Source organism: Notolepis coatsorum (assembly GCF_963971535.1).
Source record: "Notolepis coatsorum genome assembly, chromosome: 6".
NCBI classification, from domain to species: Eukaryota; Metazoa; Chordata; class Actinopteri; order Aulopiformes; family Paralepididae; genus Notolepis; species Notolepis coatsorum.
Genome location: NC_140170.1, coordinates 154,358,264 through 154,377,070, shown reverse-complemented (window position 1 = coordinate 154,377,070; position 18,807 = coordinate 154,358,264).

Below are 18,807 nucleotides of genomic sequence, written 5' to 3'. Positions count from 1 at the left end.
GTTCCACTGGGGCCTCCAGCTAGAAATGCATGCATCATTCATAATTTATTGTAGGGCGTTTTGGATAAAATTGTGACATCAAAGGATGGACACTGTTTGATGTGGATGTATTTAGTTTCTTATCATGATCTTATGATTATAAATTAGGTTCAGCGTGTATAGTGTACAGCTTAGATTCCATCACCTAACAGAAGGGCAAAGAATGCAGTGCTATTTTAACACTCGTATGTACTGTATGCATCTATCTTGATACAGACTCGGACACAGAGCCTGTATAGAACGCTCATCTCAAGAGCCTCTGTTCACTGAGTAGGCTTAGGCTATGGGCCTTAATAAATGAAGAGCAAAAGCGCGTGAATGCTAATGATAACTCCAGTGGTGCTACGTCAGGTGGTGCATCAGCCATGTCTTCACAATTTCAGGGAAATGTGCAGGATAACTCCAAGTCAGTGGGAGTAGAAAGACCAAGCACGTGGAGTTGTTACAAATGTGGGAAAGAAGGCCATATTAAACTGCATCAACAGCCTCTCCTTTACAAAATAATATCACCAGGCCTCCTATATGTTATTTTGTCCCACAAAACATCGATTGGTTGACAATAGTGGTGGTCATAGTCTTATTTACCATTCATCTTTAGGTAGTCTTTCTTTATTTTTTTTATTTTTTTTTATCTTTTTCCCCCTCCTTTTTTCCTCCAATTTTCTCCCATCCCAATGTTAGTCGTTATGCCAATTCCCAATCCCCTTCCTGGTCGCTGCGCACTTACCCCCCACAGTCGGTCTGGGAGAGTGGAGGCTATCACGTGCTTCCTCCAACACACGTCTAGCCAATCAACCGCTTCTTTTCACCTGGCAGCGCGGACTCTCACTGAGAGGGTGTAACGTGTGGATCACACTACCGCCCTTAGATCCTATCCGCGCTGAGCAGGTGCCCCGACCGAACTGTAGGAGTCGCTGTTTACAACGACCCGGACCCACCCCGCCAGCTTTCCCACCCCTAACACTGCCAATTGTATTAGTGTGAACGGCCAGCCAAGCTGGTGACAACGCCGGAGCTGATTCGAACAGGCGAATCCAGTGTCTCCGGTGTTGGTGACGAACGCAATCTCCGCTACGCCACCTGACCGCCTTTTAGGTAGTCTTTCTAATCCTCTAGAAGCTGATATTCCTAAATATGTGAAATACATATAATAATAAGGTCAAACTCGCCATTACCACTGCCTCCAATCTACACCATCACAAGCGCTAACCTGTGGGGACTTGATATTTTGATTGTGTGACTTTGGTCGGAAGCTCATTCCACCACTAGGGGGCCAGGAGGGAGCGGAGCCGGGGCCGGGTCACCATAGGGAGGGGAGTGCTGGGTGTCCGGTTGCTTCCCACAGGGCTGGGATGTGATGCAGGGCTGAACCGCAGCCTGGAGGTAGGGAGGTGTGGCTCCCTTTGGCAGCCTTGTCGGCCAACACCGGGGTTTTAAGTTTCATCTGATACTTCAACACAGGGAACGAGCACAGGGAACGAGCACAGGGAGGGGAGTGACGTGGGAGAATTTGGGGAGGTTGAAGCCCGGTCGGGCTGCAGCATTCTGGATGAGTCGGACTCGTAGGGGCTGAGTTGAGGACTCAGTCAGTGAGTCTACTGATTGCAGTAGTCAAATTGGGAGACATCACTAGAGTTTGGACAAGGAGCTGGACTGACTCTCTTTGCGAGGAGGGGTCTAATTCACTGTGCTATGGCACATGCTATACACTGTGGTATGGCAGCAATGTGGGCTTTCTATGACAGCTGGTTGACTGTAATCACACAAGGGTCTTGGCATTCTGAGCAGGAGTCACTGCCGTATTGTCAATTGTAAAAGACTGGTCTTTCAAAGGGCAGGACTTAACCGGTAAGAACAGGAGCTCAGTCTTTTCAAGGCTGATGGGCAAACATCCATCTGGAAATGTCATCTAGGCACACAGACGTGCAAGCCTCTGCCGTACATGTGTGTCAGAGGGCGGGAACGAGAAGTGTAGTTGAGTGTCGTCGACATACAGTAGGAATGGTAGGAGGAGAACCCTTGTGATGTGATGAAAAAGCCAAGGGATTTGGTGGAGATAGACAACCTCTCTGTGATACCTGGCAGAAGATCCCGAGGTCGACACAAGTAGCTAGTAGCAGCTACAGTAGTGGCCAATGTGTCGAACTCAGCAGACAGGTCTAGGAGGATGAGAACATGGGAGTGAGATGCTCTATTTACGTGCCGGCGCAAGCGCTGACACGTTGGCATTTTGGTCCGATTATTTATGCTTGGGCATGTTTGCCAAATTCGTGGCTTGAAGAGAACCCACTTGCGCAGATATGGGTGGGGTGGTGGAGCTGGGGGTGTGTCAGGACAGATCCGCCAGAGGCTGTACAATTTTGGTATCCGCTTTGGCATACAACCACGTCTAAGCGCAGACGCTGGTGATCTGAGCTGTTTTCGTGACAGTAGTTGGCCAAATTCCAACAAGCCTTTATTATTGATGTTAGACTGTGCATTTCATCCCACTTTGAAGTAACTCCATTAGATTCGATTCGATTCTATTCAAATGTATTCATTATACGGCACAAATACAGTACAACAAAAATAAGTTTGGCATCCAGTGCAAATGTAACAGTAAAGTGCAACAGCAATATACAATGTACAGGTGATTAAACTGGGTACAACAACATATACAAATTAGTACTACTGAGTGTAGTGCTAATCAGATGTATGTACAGACTTGTAGTATAATATGTACAGTGGTACAGGTGTAAAGACAGTATGGTAGTAGTCATACTGGCCAGCAGCAAAACTAGTAAGAGTAGGGTATGTACAGATTAGGGCTGACCTCGACTAGTCGAATAGTCGACTAATGAATCGATCGAAAGGAGCCGTAGTCGACTGCCAACCTCTTAGTCGAAACAATTATAATATATATTGTGACGAGCCTGGTTGTGTTCAGTCTCGTCACGGTTCAAAAACAAACTAATTCAACTGTCCACACAAGTGCAATTTCAATCAATAACGGATATTGATTGAATAGGGCAGAATGTAGTCCGATGGGCAATTAGAATGGTCGTAATACAGTCCAAGGTCAAAAACACAAAACAGGCTCTCGTACAAAAAAGGGATTGTTCAATACTCAGAGTTGTCTTCCGGTCCAGGGTCAGTACACAAGGGGGTTTCTCAGCCAGTCTAGGGTCCAGTACACAATGAACACCTTCTCGCCTTCACCTCTCCTCTCCACTACCTCTCACCTCACAAAACTCCGTAATAACAATCTCTCTCTCCATACTTCGCTCCTACCTCACCTCCTCTCAACTAAACTATGTCTGTCCTAGTGTTTTATGTTATGTGTGTCTGGTGTGTGTGCGTGTGGGATGTGGGTGATCTCGTGGTGCACAGGTGTGTTCTATCAGTCCTAATCAGCTGCCTAATTGCTTCTCCTCTCCTCCTGTGGCAGTAGTATCTCCCATCCTTCACGTAGCCATTGGGATGGCATCTGCCACAATATATATATTTTTTTTTGTATCATTCTTTCCAAAAGCAAAGAGGCCTAGAAGCGTGGCTAATGCTAATGGCGCGCATACCAGCGAGGCTAACTGCCTAAGAATACGGGCACAGAGGCACTGAAAGAGGATTTCACACACTAGACAAATATCAAGATGTATCCATCAGTGGACCAATTGCATGCTTTCGCAGATGACGAGAAGCCTTCAGTTGACTCCGTCAGACATTAACACATTGGTTGCCGTTCACGTAGATTTACGTTTCTGTGGCCCAGCGGTTGAGTGCGGGAAACGTAGATCTACGTTTTTGTCTCGGTTTTCCTTTTATTCGCTATTACCATTCATAATCCATCCAGGCACCTTGTGCATGCTGTACTGAATGTGTCTGAGATTGCAGACGGTCAATACCGCCGCCTAACGCCTTGCGGCCGGTATTGCACTCCATTTTAAACGATGTAGTTTGTTTTTTCTACCGAGTTGCGGCGTGGGGGCGGGTTCTAAAGACTCCGGCAAGACAAGCGGTCACCACGGTTGCCTCGATGAGTTCATCCGCCCGCCCGTCCATGTGCAATGCTGGATAACGTGGAACAGACTACCGTGACCAGTATTTGGAATGGCAATCAGATAATTGGATTATTCTTTTTGCAGTACACCAGATACAAGGTAAGGACTATATATTACCAATCTTGCGTTGATCCGATATTATTTTGCCCGCGATCGAAGCGTGTCTGTGTGTGTGTGTGTGTGTGGCGTTGGTCACATCACAGCACAGAGATGCGCCCCGCTCCAACCCCCCTTTCATGCGTGCATGATGAAAGATAATACCGATAATCTAGCGTTGATTTCAGATTGATTGTTGATCCAAGTGAGGAATGGCACGAGTTTATTGAATTACACAAAAACGCTGTTTTCGCGTCTTTTCCTGGGATTACTCAGAATCACTCAAACTATACTCATATTCACCACGGTATAAAACGGAAATGTATAGATGAAAAAAGTATCAGTTTTTTGCACGTTGACCGGAAGAAACCCACTGACAATCGACGGCGTTATTAGATCCATAGCTATAATATAAAATATAGGTTTCAGTGTTTCCCCTGCCGGACTCTGCCGGAATCCATATTTGTGCGTGCGCACGTGCCACCGGAATCCATATTAGCGCACGCTGCCGGAGAAATGACTTAAAACTGCGTTCGAATTATTCGAGATAGGTTATTCATGTTCATGTTCATGGAGTCATGTGCGTGTGAATTTGCTAGGATGTTTTTGGTCTGATACTAGAGTCCTCTGGAGGCCCAGGCAGCTGCATATTTGTACACTGCAAAAAAAGAAATCTTATCAAGTGAAAATATCTTGTATTTGGTACAATAAGTCCAATATTGAGTAGAATTATCTTGAATTATCTTATTCCACAGATAATTTTGCTTATTTCTTTCTTGATTTTGGTCAATTTAATCTTGTTTTAAGAAAATGTTAATCTTGTTTTCTTAAAACAAGATTAAATTGACCAAAATCAGAAAAAAAGCTAAATTATCTGCCAGTGGGATAAGATAATTCAAGATAATTCTACTCAATATAGACTTATTGTACCACATACAAGATATGTTCACTTGATAAGATAAATAGTTTTGCAGTGTAGTTGTAATCAAAGTAAATGTCAAGATTAATGACATGCCTCAACACTTTTTGTATTGAACATAGATATAGATGATTTAATAGATAATATAAATACTAACATACTAACTGTCTAACATACACAAATCATAACACTACAACAGCACTTTACACCTAAGAAGTCTCAGTGGCATAGGCTACATTCTGCCTTAGAGCATTACATTTTCCTGAGCTTTTGAAAGAAAAGGGCTCTTTGGTGGGGACTTCACTGGTAGGGGCCCCATTGATGCTGAGACGCATACAAGTGGCCAGATGGTCTCCCTGCAGCCTTTTCCCCAGGTTAGTCTTTTACATTAAGCACCCCCCACAGCCCAAATGAAATGATAAAAAAAAAAAAAAAAAATGTAATAGTCTATTCTAGTTCATAGCAGCGGCGGTCCTAATTCAGCAGCGGCGAATTTTGAGTAAATTTTTGAGAATCTTTTTAGTTAATTTTCATAACGCGATAATTTGCTGTGTAATTAATTAATCTAATTAACACGATAAACTGACAGCCATAATATATATATATATGGTATATACAGCATTCATTTACATGCTATCATACAGATCTATGGGTTATATGCCGGTGTATAAGTAAGTATATCCGCTGAATGTAACCTTCTAATCAGTTAATCACAACAATCTATGTAACCTTTACACTTTATTATTGATTTCATGTGTGGATCAGAATCAATCAATACACATTATTATTACGGATGGAAAACATCACGGTGAACCGCATTCTATTACAGGTATTCAATCGAATGCCAATGGTGAAACAATCTTGAGATTTTTTTATACATTACAAACAACATTGATTTTTTTTGTGGTTTTGTGGTTGCCTGGCCAATAGAGAACATAAATACTTAATCTACAAACAATATTGATGTAACTAGTTAATTTGCAGATTATAATTTTTTTATGCATAGGTTTATAAAACATGAAGAGGTAAAAAACAGTCCAAGTTTTGTCAACAAAGAAAATAAAATAGAATAATAACAGAGATGATTGAGTAGAACACCATGAATCAGAGAGACAACAACAACATGAGGACTGAGGACAGCAAGTAGGCCTCGCAGTGTAGACATCTAAATAAAGGTAGTCTAGGCAGAGACACTATGGGGGTCGTCTTCTAAATTTATGATATGCACGCAAACAGACATTTCTGCTCATTTAAAAAAATATTGTTGAGCAGCACAATTAGTCTACACATGCAAGTCTGCCTTGGGGGCCTGCCGGGCGGACTGGGGACTGTCAATCGTCAGATGTAGCCTATTATAGGCCACTGAGCTGGCTGGAAAAGATTTATAGGCTATAAATAATTAAGCATACATTCTCTTTCGCTTGTGGAGGGGGGACACGAGGCCAGCCTGTAGAATAACTATCTGCACGGAGTGCACGCTGCCTCCTATGTTGGCTCAATCTATCGAGATCATGGATTGCTCTTAAATATGATAACCGAATGAATTAATATGATGATTTCCAATAGGCTATGCAGTATGCACCACAAGTGTGTGATACGAAAATAAAGTACCCATTAATTCATAATTGGATGGTGTGGGTAGAGCCTATTATATAATATAATTGTCTACATACACATATTGCCATTGGATCTCTCTGGCCTTGGTTGAAGTTATTCCGATATAGCAGGCGCATATGGTTCTTAAAGGGAATGAGAGGAGCGGATTTGATTGGCCATAATTGAAGCCAGCCCCAGCTCCACCTGCTAATAACCGCTCTGAACTTCTAGATTCACGAATTTAGAGCCCTAGAGTTAAGGGCTTCACTGACAGCAGCAAGGATCGCAGTCTCGATATCCACACAGCTGTTAGCACATTAAATGTTTTGGCTGTAACACTGTATAGTACGTGTGAGAGAGGGGGAGAGAAAGTTTTGAGATTCAAGGTGTTTATGGGATGTTTATGTTGTTCATAAACTACTATGTGATAAATAATAGTATATAGTATATAATAGTATATACAGTATATATATATACACATTTTTTATTTTACATTTTATATACACATTTTTTAATCTTTTTAAATGAACTTCCTTTGCAGCATGAAGGCTGGTTCATCGGTTAACATGGGAATTAGAAATGTCCCCCCCCCCTACCCCCCCCCCCCCCCCCCCACCTCCAATGTACAGCCCCCACCCACCCACCCAACCCCACCCAACCCACCCAACCTCCTCCAATGTACAGTTTCTACGTCAAATGTATATACACTCTTTTTCTGGACACTTTTGTATCACAAACAGTACTCTATTTGCAAATCTGATATGTCATAAATGTATAGATGTTATGATGAATTGAAAATGGGGGACCCTGATGTAAACAAGACAAAAGTCTTTCTCTGGTCTGCATCCCCTTAACAATTATATGTATTGAGCTGTACTGTACTGTACCCATTCTGCAATCTGTTAATAAACTTTTCAATCAATCAATCAATCAGGCTGCTCCTGAGCTGTTTCCAGCATGGTGGAACCACCTGAGAAAGGTGAGTGTGAGAATATTTTATAGTCATAATCGGCGTCAAGTCACAGTTTACAGTAGCCTATTCAAAGCCACACCCCTTGTACTCAAAGCCACGCCCCTTGTTTGGGGGTCAGGTACAGTTTCTTCCCATAGAGTTAAAGTCAATATCTAGTACAAAGAAATGCCTATACATTTCTAAGTTTCATATCCTTGCGTGTACTTGGTTGATTGATGTGAAGCATCGACCAGTTCAGTATTTGTACACCATCTTTCAAGGATAAATCCCCTGGGATACAAAATAGCCCAAGGACAACATCTCATTTGGTGGGTGATTGATGATGTGACTAGCAAGGTTTGTTACTAGAGTTATGCATGTGACCTTCATGTTGCATGTATGCGGCAGCAACCATAGAAGTGATACGACTAGACTAGCAGGAGGCTCAGATGCCTGGATGTAAGGCAAAACAACAGTCAGTGAATTACAAATCACACGCTCTACTGTATAGTGATAGCCAATGACAATACAAAACATATCCTTAGGCTAAAACAAGCCCATTGTGATCTAGTGATCTACTGCTCAACAAGAATTAACACCATGCCAAAAGGGGCACCCCGGTTATAACGCATAGCAAACACAATTGCCACCCACAGAGCCAGCAACTACAAGGCAGGCCAGGCATCGAGATATGGGCGGTGGCATGCTGTACTGGAGAGGATGGTGCTGTGGTCTGCAGTCCATGAATGCTTGACATGCTCTCACCAACAAAGACAACCGAGCAGACAGTGTAAAAGCCAGACACAAACTCTTTCAGGTGAGAATACTACCATGCTATATGCTTGTATAGTAATTCATGAAAATCTGGATCTGGAGAAAAGCTTGAGTCTGACGACTGAGGGGTTTATGACTGACAGTATTTCATAGGGACCAACAAAACGGGGTGAGAGTTTCTGGGAAACGGACTTGAGTGGAAGGTCTCGAGACGAGAGCCAAACCATCTGACCTGGTTGGTAGTCGGGGGCTGGGGTCCTGTGGCGGTTAGCAAAGCGGCGATTCCGGTCAGCGGAGCGGAGCAGCACGGCTCTGGTGTCCTCCCATATCCTCCTGCAGCGGCGGAGGTGGGCCTGGACCGAGGGGATGGAAATCTCAGAGTGGGGAACAGCGGGGGCTGGTAGCCTAGAGAAGACTTGAAGGGGGACAGCGAGTTGTGGGCGTACTCGATCCATGGCAGGTGGACGCTCCAGCCGGAGGGGTTCCAGGCCGTGACACAGGACCATCTGGTTGGCCTGCTCAGACTGGCCATTGGTCTGCGGGTGGTACCCGGAGGAGAGGCTGACTGTGGCCCCCAAGGCTTGGCAGAAGGCCTTCCAGACCTGGGAGATAAACTGGGGACCTCTGTCGGAGCCAATGTCCACCGGGATCCCGCAAAGGCGGAAAACGTGGAGCACCATCAGGTCTGCAGTCTCTGAAGCAGAGGTAAGTTTGGGGAGAGCGACAAAGTGAACAGCCTTTGAGAACCGATCGACAATGGTTAGAATGACTGTGTTACCGTGTGAGGGAGGCAGGCCGGTGATGAAGTCCAGGGCGACGTGTGTCCAAGGCCGCCCGGGAACAGGTAGTGGGCGGAGTAGCCTGGCAGGTGGTCGGTGGGAGGACTTCTTCCGCGGGTGTCTTCCCTCATGCCGCTTCAGCAGGGACAGGGTTCAGTCGATTCCAGGATGACAGGCGAACCGGGAGGTATGGATCCACTGCAGCACCTGAGAGCGGACAAGGTCGGGGACAAAAAGCCGGTTAGGTGGGCCGTTACCTGGATCAGGCTGGGTGCGCTGGGCCTCTCTGACGATGGACTGGATCTCCCAGGTGGCGGAAGCCACCAAGCAGGTGGGGGGAAGGATGGTGTCGGGGTGAAGAGGGCCCTCTTCGGGGGCAAACTGATGGGAAAGGGCATCTGGCTTGACGTTCTTGGAGCCGGGCCTGTAGGTCAAGGTGAAGTTGAACCGACCGAAGAACAGCATCCATCGGGCCTGGCGGGAGTTCAGGCGCTTGTCCGTCTGGATGTAGGCGAGGTTCTTGTGGTCCATCCTAACGAGGAAGGGGATCTCGGAACCCTCCAGCCAGTGCCTCCACTCCTCCAAGGCCAGCTTGACCGCCAGGAGCTCTCGGTTTCCGATGTCATAGTTGACCTCCACCGGGGACAGGCGGCGGGAGAGGAAGGCGCAGGGGTGTAGCTTCTGGTCGAGGACGGAGTGCTGGGATAGGACCACTCCAACACCGGTATTGGAGGCGTCCACTTCCACCACAAACTGGTGGGAGGTGTCCGGCTGGACGCGGAGGTGAAGCGTCTACGCAGCTCCGAGAAGGCGGAGTCCACTTTAGCGGACCAGAAGAGGGGCACAGATGGCGACGTGAGTTGGGTGAGGGGCGTGGCGACCCGGCTGTAGTCCCTGATGAAACGTCTGTAGAAGTTCGAAAATCCCAGGAAGCGCTGGAGCTGTTTGACATTGGCGTGCCTGGGCCAGTCCACCACTGCCTTGATCTTCTCAGGATCTGCCCAGATCTGGCCGCTCTCGATTATGTAACTGAGGAAGCTGATGGAGGGAACATGGAACTCACTTCTTAGCCTTCACAAACAATTTGTTCTCAAGCAGGCGTTGGAGGACCCGGCGGACATGCTGGACGTGCTCGTTGTCAGAGCGGGGAAAAAATCATCCAAATAAACAAAAACAGAGTGGTTCAGGAAATCACGGAGTACGTCATTGACAAGGGCCTGGAAGACAGCAGGGGCGTTGGTCAACCCGAAGGGCATTACCTTGTACTCGAAGTGACAGAGGGGCGTGTTGAAGACTGTCTTCCATTCGTCCCCCTCCCGGATATGGACCAGGTGATAGGCATTCCTGAGGTCCAGCTTCGTAAAAATGGTGGCACCTTGCAGGGGCTCAAAAGCAGAGTTTATCAACGGCAGGGGGTATTTGTTCTTGACTGTGATGTTATTGAGACCACGTAGTCAATACAGGGGCAAAGCGAACCATCTTTCTTGGAAACAAAAAAGAAACCAGTGCCGACAGGAGAGGAGGAGGGGGTGATAATGCCCGTGGCCAGGGACTCATGGACCAATCCAATCAGCAAAGATTTGAACAAATGCTAATATTTTATCTTCTTTTTTCATTATCATGTAGTACAAGCCAGGGTTGTTCCTTGTCCCCACTTCTCTTCTCATTGGCAATTGAACCTCTCTTAATCACTATAACTGAACCCTGTTATAGAGGGTGTTATGGTTGAACAGGAAAAGCATGTAATTTCATTATGAATGAATGAATGAAAACGTTTATTTAAAATGGACACCACAGCTACATTGGACCAGCCACAGTGGAAAGACCAGATGCGTTGTTTTGCGTGTTTATAGAACAAGTGCTAGTTTTCAACACTAGTCCATTGAGGCTTTTCTAAAAGATATAATAAAATTAACAGTAAAATACAGAATTAAAATCACAAATCAGAAAAAATATTTTCCAGAGCAAGAGTCCATGATCAAAACAACAAAACCAGTCCGCGTCTACAATGAGTGGTTGTCTCATTGTGTTGACCAAGGTGGTGGATGTCTCGGGTCTTGGCCAAGATTGCAGTGACTGTTCTACGTGCACCACCGAGGTCATGGATCAGCTTCTTACCATCTTCTGTCCGTTGTCTGTCAACGTGGTTTAGAGTTCATTGCTGGGTTAAGTACTTCTATTCTATTCACATAATATGCTTGATTGATTGATTGAACATTTTATTAACAGATTGCAGAATGGGTACAATACAGTACAGCTCAATACACACAATTGTTAAGGGGATGCAGACCAGAGAAAGACTTTCGTCTTGTTTACATCAGGGTCCCCCATTTTCAATTCATCATATGACATACATGACATACAGATATACTGCTACATCTAGACATTTATGACATACCAGATCTACAAATACATACAGTACTGTTTGTGATACAAAAAGAGTTTAAGAAAGAGAGTATATACATTTGAGGGTGAAGAAACTGTACATTGGAGGAGGTTGGGTAGGTGGGGTGGGGTGGGGTCGGGGGGGGGGGAAACTGTACATTGGAGGTGGTTGGGTGGGTGGGGTGGGGGGGGGGGAAACTGTACATTGGAGGGGGTTGGGTTTCGACATTTACAGGGGCCAGTTTCGGATTGCAGTCTCCCTTAGGTGCTCTTTTAGAGAGGTTTTGAAGGTGGGTAGTGAATCACATTATTTTACAGCTGTGGGTAGGGCGTTCCACATAGTTGTTGCATAGTTGCGAAACGTGTTTTGTCCCTTGTTTGAGCCGAATCTGAGTTTAACATGATTTGTGGAGCTCCCTCTGGTGTTGTGTTCATGGTATTCACTGACCTTTGGGAAGTATTTTTACATGTACATGGGTACCTTGGTCGTGTAGTGTATCTTGTAGACCAGGCACATTGCAAATTGCTCTAAGCCATCCTAGGTTGTCAAAGTGGGCAGGGGTGAGGTGGGTTCTAGTAGTAAGGTCAAGCAGTAGTCTGACCAGTTTGTTTTGTGATGTTTGTAATTTAGTTTTTAGCGCCTTTGAGGTGCTTTGGTACCATGAGGTGCAAGCATAGTCATAGTACCCTTGAATGAGTGCTCCTGCTAGAGTCTTCAGGGTATTCTTGTTTACCAGAGAGGAGATCCGGTACAAGAATCTAGTTCGTTTGTTGACTTTTTTTATTACATTGGATGCCATTTTGTCACAGGAAAGATTTGCCTCTAGGATGGAACCCAGGTATGTAATTTCATCTTTCCTTGTGACAATATTGTCACCCACTGTAACTCACTACATATATCTATTCTATTCACATATATGCTTACCACTTGCATTGGTAAGCGGCTAACGTTAGCCGCTAACTAATGTTTACCTGATGTAAACAAGACGAAAGTATTTTTCTGGTCTGTATCCTCTTAGCAGTTGTTTGTATTGAGCTGTACTGTATTGTATTGTACCCATTCTTCCCGGACCCTCCCCAGTGTTTAAGAATCAAGAATCAAGAGGTTTATTTGTCACATACATACCAGGGCATACAGTGAAATGCGGGTGGGCATGCCCGCATTGATTGTGCAAAATACAATAATAAAATAGAATAAAATAGGCATAGAAAGACACAAGATATGCATGGTAAAAAAAAGACATGCTAGGTTCCTGATGTTCTGATGGTTGTAAGGGGACCTCAGTGGGTACATTTGTCGGGCTCTCCGCGTCCTGCTCCGTTCCTGTGACCCACAGAGCAGAACGAGATACAAGAACGAAATGTAACGAAGGTTATCCTATAACCCTAGTTACATGCGTTCTGCTCTCACTCACTGCGGACCCCTGATTGTCTTCCGAATGAAGGTCAAGACTCGGGAAGGAAGAAGCACGGCCTCGTTTATATGCATAGGCGGAAATGGGCATGGCCGGACAAGTGAAGGTGCATGTAGCAGAAGCTTTCAAGGTTACAATAGGTAACGATGAGGTCATCCCACAGAGCAGAACGCTCACAAGAACTCATGTAACTAGGGTTATAGGATAACCTTCGTTAAAAAAGATTTTAAATAAAAAACAACATATACCGAACCGAACCCAAAACCGTGACCCCAAAACCGTGATACGAACCGAACCGTGGCCTAGGTAATGTCCACAGACTAGTTGTGAGGGAGCTGCAGATGGCAGGAATGTCCAAGCCAAGAGCTGAGGCATTGGCAAAATTCTGTTCTATATCAGTGATAATTGGCAGTACATGCGCAAGTGTGTGGTCTGAAGTAACAATATTGAAAACAAACAATACTACCACCTCACAGCTGCTCAAACAGATACAGTATGAGATGAAAGGTTGCCATACGCTGCTGAAATTATCCTTACTGTAGGTCCTCGTTAAATGAAGATAAGATAAGATATTCCTTTATTGATCCCCTTGTGGCCGTCATAGAAGAAGTCCGGCAGCGTGGCAGCTCATGATCGGAAGATCACCGGTTCGAGCCCCGGTCAAGGCCGTTGTCGGAAAGTGGTATTTTTGTCCAGCAGGGGGAACTCTGTCCTCTGGACTAGTCAGTAACAATGCCCCTGTTACAGTGATAGGGACACCGTACAGCTGCGAGTGCCGTCCTTCGGATGAGACGCTAAACCGAGGTCCTGACTGAATTTGGTCGTTAAAGAACCCAGGGCGCTTATCGCAAAGAGTAGGTGGTTCTCCGACGTTCCTCACCAAATTCCCAATCAGGTCTCTGACATCAAGGCCACCTAATCATCCCTTCCCCTTAATTGGCTGATATCAATCCCTGTCTCCTAGGGGTGTAACGGTACGTGTATTTGTCCCGCGAATTTACGGTACGGCCGGCACGCGCACCCATGCGACGAATACGCCCCACAGCGCAAACACACCCACATGCAGGCACTCGCGAGGTCCGTGCGAGAACAGCGCACGTGGCCCGGCTGTTGAAAGCCTTATCGGAGCACGGAGGGTCGTTGATGAGCTCAGCGATGCCGCTCACGGCAGCATACTCTCCCCGCTGTTGAAAGCCTTATCGGAGCACGGAGGGTCGTGGACCCGCAATGCAGCCGCGAAGCCGAGGATGAAGCCCGAGTCGCGCGATTTTTTATTGGTTTGTCATGACAAACCAATTACATAATCAAACATATGTGTAAAGAAACAACATATTCCAGTTAACGGTATATTTTTTTAATGATTCATTACGGTATAAATTAGGTTAACTGGAGCTTAGTATTGCTGCCTGGCTGAGGGGCTTGTCGCGGCTCATGCGCATGCGCACGCTCGGCCAATCAGAGCAACGCGGAAGGGCTTGTTGCTTGCCGAAAGTATTCACGTGGCCAGGCCAGTCTAACAGCAAAACAATTAACACCAACTAAACACAAAAGCAATAACACAACAACAACCAAAGCAATCTCACAACAACAACCAGAGAGGAGGACGACATTTAAACAAAGGAAGGAAAAGCCCAGGATAACAAACAAGTGGAAATTAACTCAATTACATTTAACCAGACCAAAATGGCCGCCTGCACCATCTGGCGGTGTCCGCCAGATGGCGCCATGGAAGGAGGTAGGGAGTGTCCAGTGTTATTGTTAAGACCATTGAAAGGAGGTAGAGAGTGTCCAGTGTTATTGTTCTCTTTAACCCAGGCCCCACAGGACCTGGGATCGTTACATGAAGAGCCCTCTAGTATATCTATGTGAAGAGCCCTCGTGTGTATCTATGTGAAGAGCCCTCTTGGGTATCTATGTGAAGAGCCCTTTTGGGTATCTATGTGAAGAGCCCTCTAGTGTATCTATGTGAAGAGCCCTCTAGTGTATCTATGTGAAGAGCCCTCTAGTGCAGTGGTTCTCAACCTGTGGTCATTCATTCATTCATTCATTCATTCATTCATTCATTCATTCATTCATTCATTCATTCATTCATTCATTCATTCATTCATTCATTCATGTGGTACGCGTACCACCAGTGGTACTTGGGCCCCCTGCTGGTGGGCCCAAAAAGTTTATTTAAAGGTCCCATGCATTATAAATGGCATTTTCCAGTGTTTAACATTGTTTCCTATAAGGGGATTATATCAATGTGGTCTGTGTCGTTAATTATCATATTGACTCATCAGTCTAGTCTCGAGTTCACGAGATCTTCCCTCACTCAACTAAGCCGTTCTGATTTGACAGTATTGCTGACGTGAATAGGGCACTGATCTGTATAACTAACGCCCCCTCAACAGCAGAGCGAGTGGAAATACTTTAACTTCCTCAAACGGTGCCGACACACCCGCATTTTACACACAACCTGGCGCGCGGGGACAACCTGACCGGCGCGGGGGAAACACACACGCATTTTACACACAACCTGACGGCGTCCCTGGTAGAGAGAGAGAGAGGGACCGTGTGCAGGAGTGTGTAAATGTGTGTGCGCGGGGCTGGTGGAGGGACTTCTCCCTGGTAGAGCGAGAGAGAGAGAGAGAGACCGCGCTCAGGAGTGTGTAAATGTGTGTGAGCAGGGCTGGTGGGGCTTCTCCCTGGGATATCACTGTCAAAATATCTTTGCGCACGCTCCCACGCGCACGCCCGTATTCCGATCCGTACAATAATAGTCACATATATATATTGTATATATTGGTATATATTGTCATTTGAAACAAGTTACCAATGCATTGTCCCGTGGGATTATACGAAATCAATTAGTATCCCCATCAATCTCTCTCCATCTCTCTCTGTGCCAGTCGCAGACTGTGTGGGTCACTCAAAGCGCTTATGGGCGGAGCCCAGCACAGACAAATTATGCTTTTGAGTACTTGATTAAAAATAAAAATAAATAATTTTTTTTTAAAGAAACTTTATGTGTTCCATAGACTCACAGGAATTGTGTAAAGTTGCCCAAATAGTGCAAGGAATAGCAATGCATGTCCCCTTTAAGTTTATTATTTTTTTTTTTTTATAATGAATTTTTTGTCCGCAGTCATGCCACTGAACTTAGAAGCAGGCCAGGCCAGTGTTTCTAGTTGCGGCGGTGCGATAGTTAGATAACCTAAGTGGGGAACAACCAGGAGATCACTGTGACAGAGAGTAATGCAGTCTAAACAGTCATACATATTTTTTTTTTAAACTTAAATTTTTATTGAGACAAACAACACAACATATACAATAACTTCAACAACACTATTAAACAGACATAAATAATAAAGAAAAAATTTAATGCCCAAAAGACGAAAAATAAAAATACTGACTTAAAAAAACATAAAACAATTGTAAAACATTAAGTGTGTGACATGGGTTCAGAGACCCTCTTTGAACCTCTTTCCTCCTTTACCCTTCGCCCTCTTGTGATGTATTTGGTTCTTCCTCTGTGATGTCGTTTTCGTTCCCCTTGTAATCCTCCCACTTTCCCCATCTCTCTCCAAATTTCTCTTCCTGTAACCTCAGCATGTGTGTTATCCTCTCCATATCCTGTATCTCTTCCACTATTCCTACCCATTGTGCTATTGTCGGTGGGTCTTCTTTGTACCACAGTCTTGTTATTGCTTTTCTGGCCGCTATCAACATTATCTTTATTAAATATTTGTCCCCCCCTTGTATTCCCTCGTGTGTCAGGTCTCCTAAGTAAAGCACCAATCCTGTTTGTGGTAACCCGTATCCTAATATTCTGATCATTGCCTCCCCTATCTCCTCCCAATACCCCTTCAGCTTCTGACATCCCCAGAATATGTGCGTGTGATTTGCCCCCTCCTTCCCACACATCCTCCAGCATGCTCTTTGTGTTGGTGCATATTTTCCCTTCAGCTCTGGGGTTATAAAGAATCTGATTATGTTTTTCCATCCAAACTCTTTCCATATCCTCGATCCTGTTGTTGAATATTGCACCTCGCATATGTTCCCCCATTCCTTCCCTGTTATTTCTATCTCTAGTTCTCTCTCCCATTTCTCCCTTATGTAATCGGTCGTGTGTCCCTTGCTGTTCATTATAGCTCGGTATATTGCTGATATTACTCTTCCTTGCCCCCCTTCGTATGCCCATACTATCATCTTGATTATTCCATTCTGTTCTTCGTCTTTGGCCCCCCTTATTTCTTTGTTGTAGTAGTCTCTAACCTGTAGATATCTGAAGTGGTCCCTGTTTTCTAGTCCAAATTTCTCCTTTAATTTTTGTAGTGTCTGCATTTCCCCCTTCTCTATCATTTTGCATATCGCTGTTGCCCCCCCCCCCCCTCTCCCACCTTCTGAATCCATGGTCTAACCTCCCTGGTTTGAATCTCTTGTCATGTGCTACCCATCTCAGAACCCCTGACTGCTTCTCCAATTTGTGTGTTTTTACTACTCTGTTCCATATGGTCAAGGTGCATTTGGTGATTGGATCTAATAGTCCCTCTTTTTCTTTAAATAGTTCCCTATCTCCCACCAGAGCTTGTACCTTGTATCCCTCCCCTTCTTTTTCAATGTCTTTCCATCTTGCCTCATATCTGTTGTTACACCAGCACGTCACTGCTCTCAGTTGTGCTGCATAGTAATAATCTTGTAGGCTGGGTACTGCCATCCCTCCCTCTTCCTTTGGTAGTTGTAGTGTTTTATATCTGACCCGTGGTCTTCTCCCCGCCCATATGAACCTCGATATCAGTCTGTCCCACTCCCTGAATTGATTCTGTGGTATTTGTATCGGTAGTGACTGGAATAGGTACAGTAACCTTGTTAGTATGTTCATTTTAATGACCTCTATTCTTGAATTGAAGTCCAAGGGCATTACTGTCCATCTCTCTAAGTCTCTCTTGATGTTCTGATTTATCTGTGTATAGTTCGCCTCAAACAGTTTCCCCACCCCTCTCGTGATGTTCACCCCTAAGTATTTAATCTTGTCCATGTCCCATCTTATCCCGTACTGTTCCCTAATTTCCGTCGTTGGGGTATAGTTCCATGCTGTGGAATATATGTATGAACTACGCCCCCTTCCTCCCCTCCCCTTCCCCCACTCCCCCCATTGTTCACCTGTTACTTAACTGCTCCCCCAACTGGGGAACTAGATCTTTTTACCTGACTGACGGAGCTGGTCTGTTTAGGTAAGATCTCCAGCCATACTCTCTATTGTTGTATTGATTTGATTTGATCTGGTTAATAAACCTTATTATCTGGACCCTCTGAGTGAGCAAGTCATTTGACTCTATTCCTATTTGAATACTATTATTATCCTACAATTTGGCGTCGCGAATTTCGAATTTTGTGCAGACTGATCTGTTCTCAGGTGTAGAGAGAAAAGGATTAGTTTAGGCCGGCCGGTATCTGGAACACATTGGTGTGATCCCCACTTCTCTCTACACAAGGTGAGCATTTACTGTGTGTTTTAATATTCGAGACTATGGCTGGACAATAGAATAAAGTGTGTTGAATATCTGGGCTGTATTGGGATTCGTTACGGGGGAAACGCGTGTACTCCGGTCCTATATCAGGAGGTTCTGGTAGGATTTGCTATAGGTTGAAGTGCTATTCCTGGTCGAGTCGGAGCCGACCAAAAGCTAAGGCACACAGTAAGGTTGTCAACAAAGGAAGATACGTGAGCTTATTAGAGTGATATCATTGGAAAACGCGACTCTCTTAGAAACTATTCTATGATTCTTGTGGCAAAGAGGCGGGACGCTAGGACCGAGAAGCTGTTATA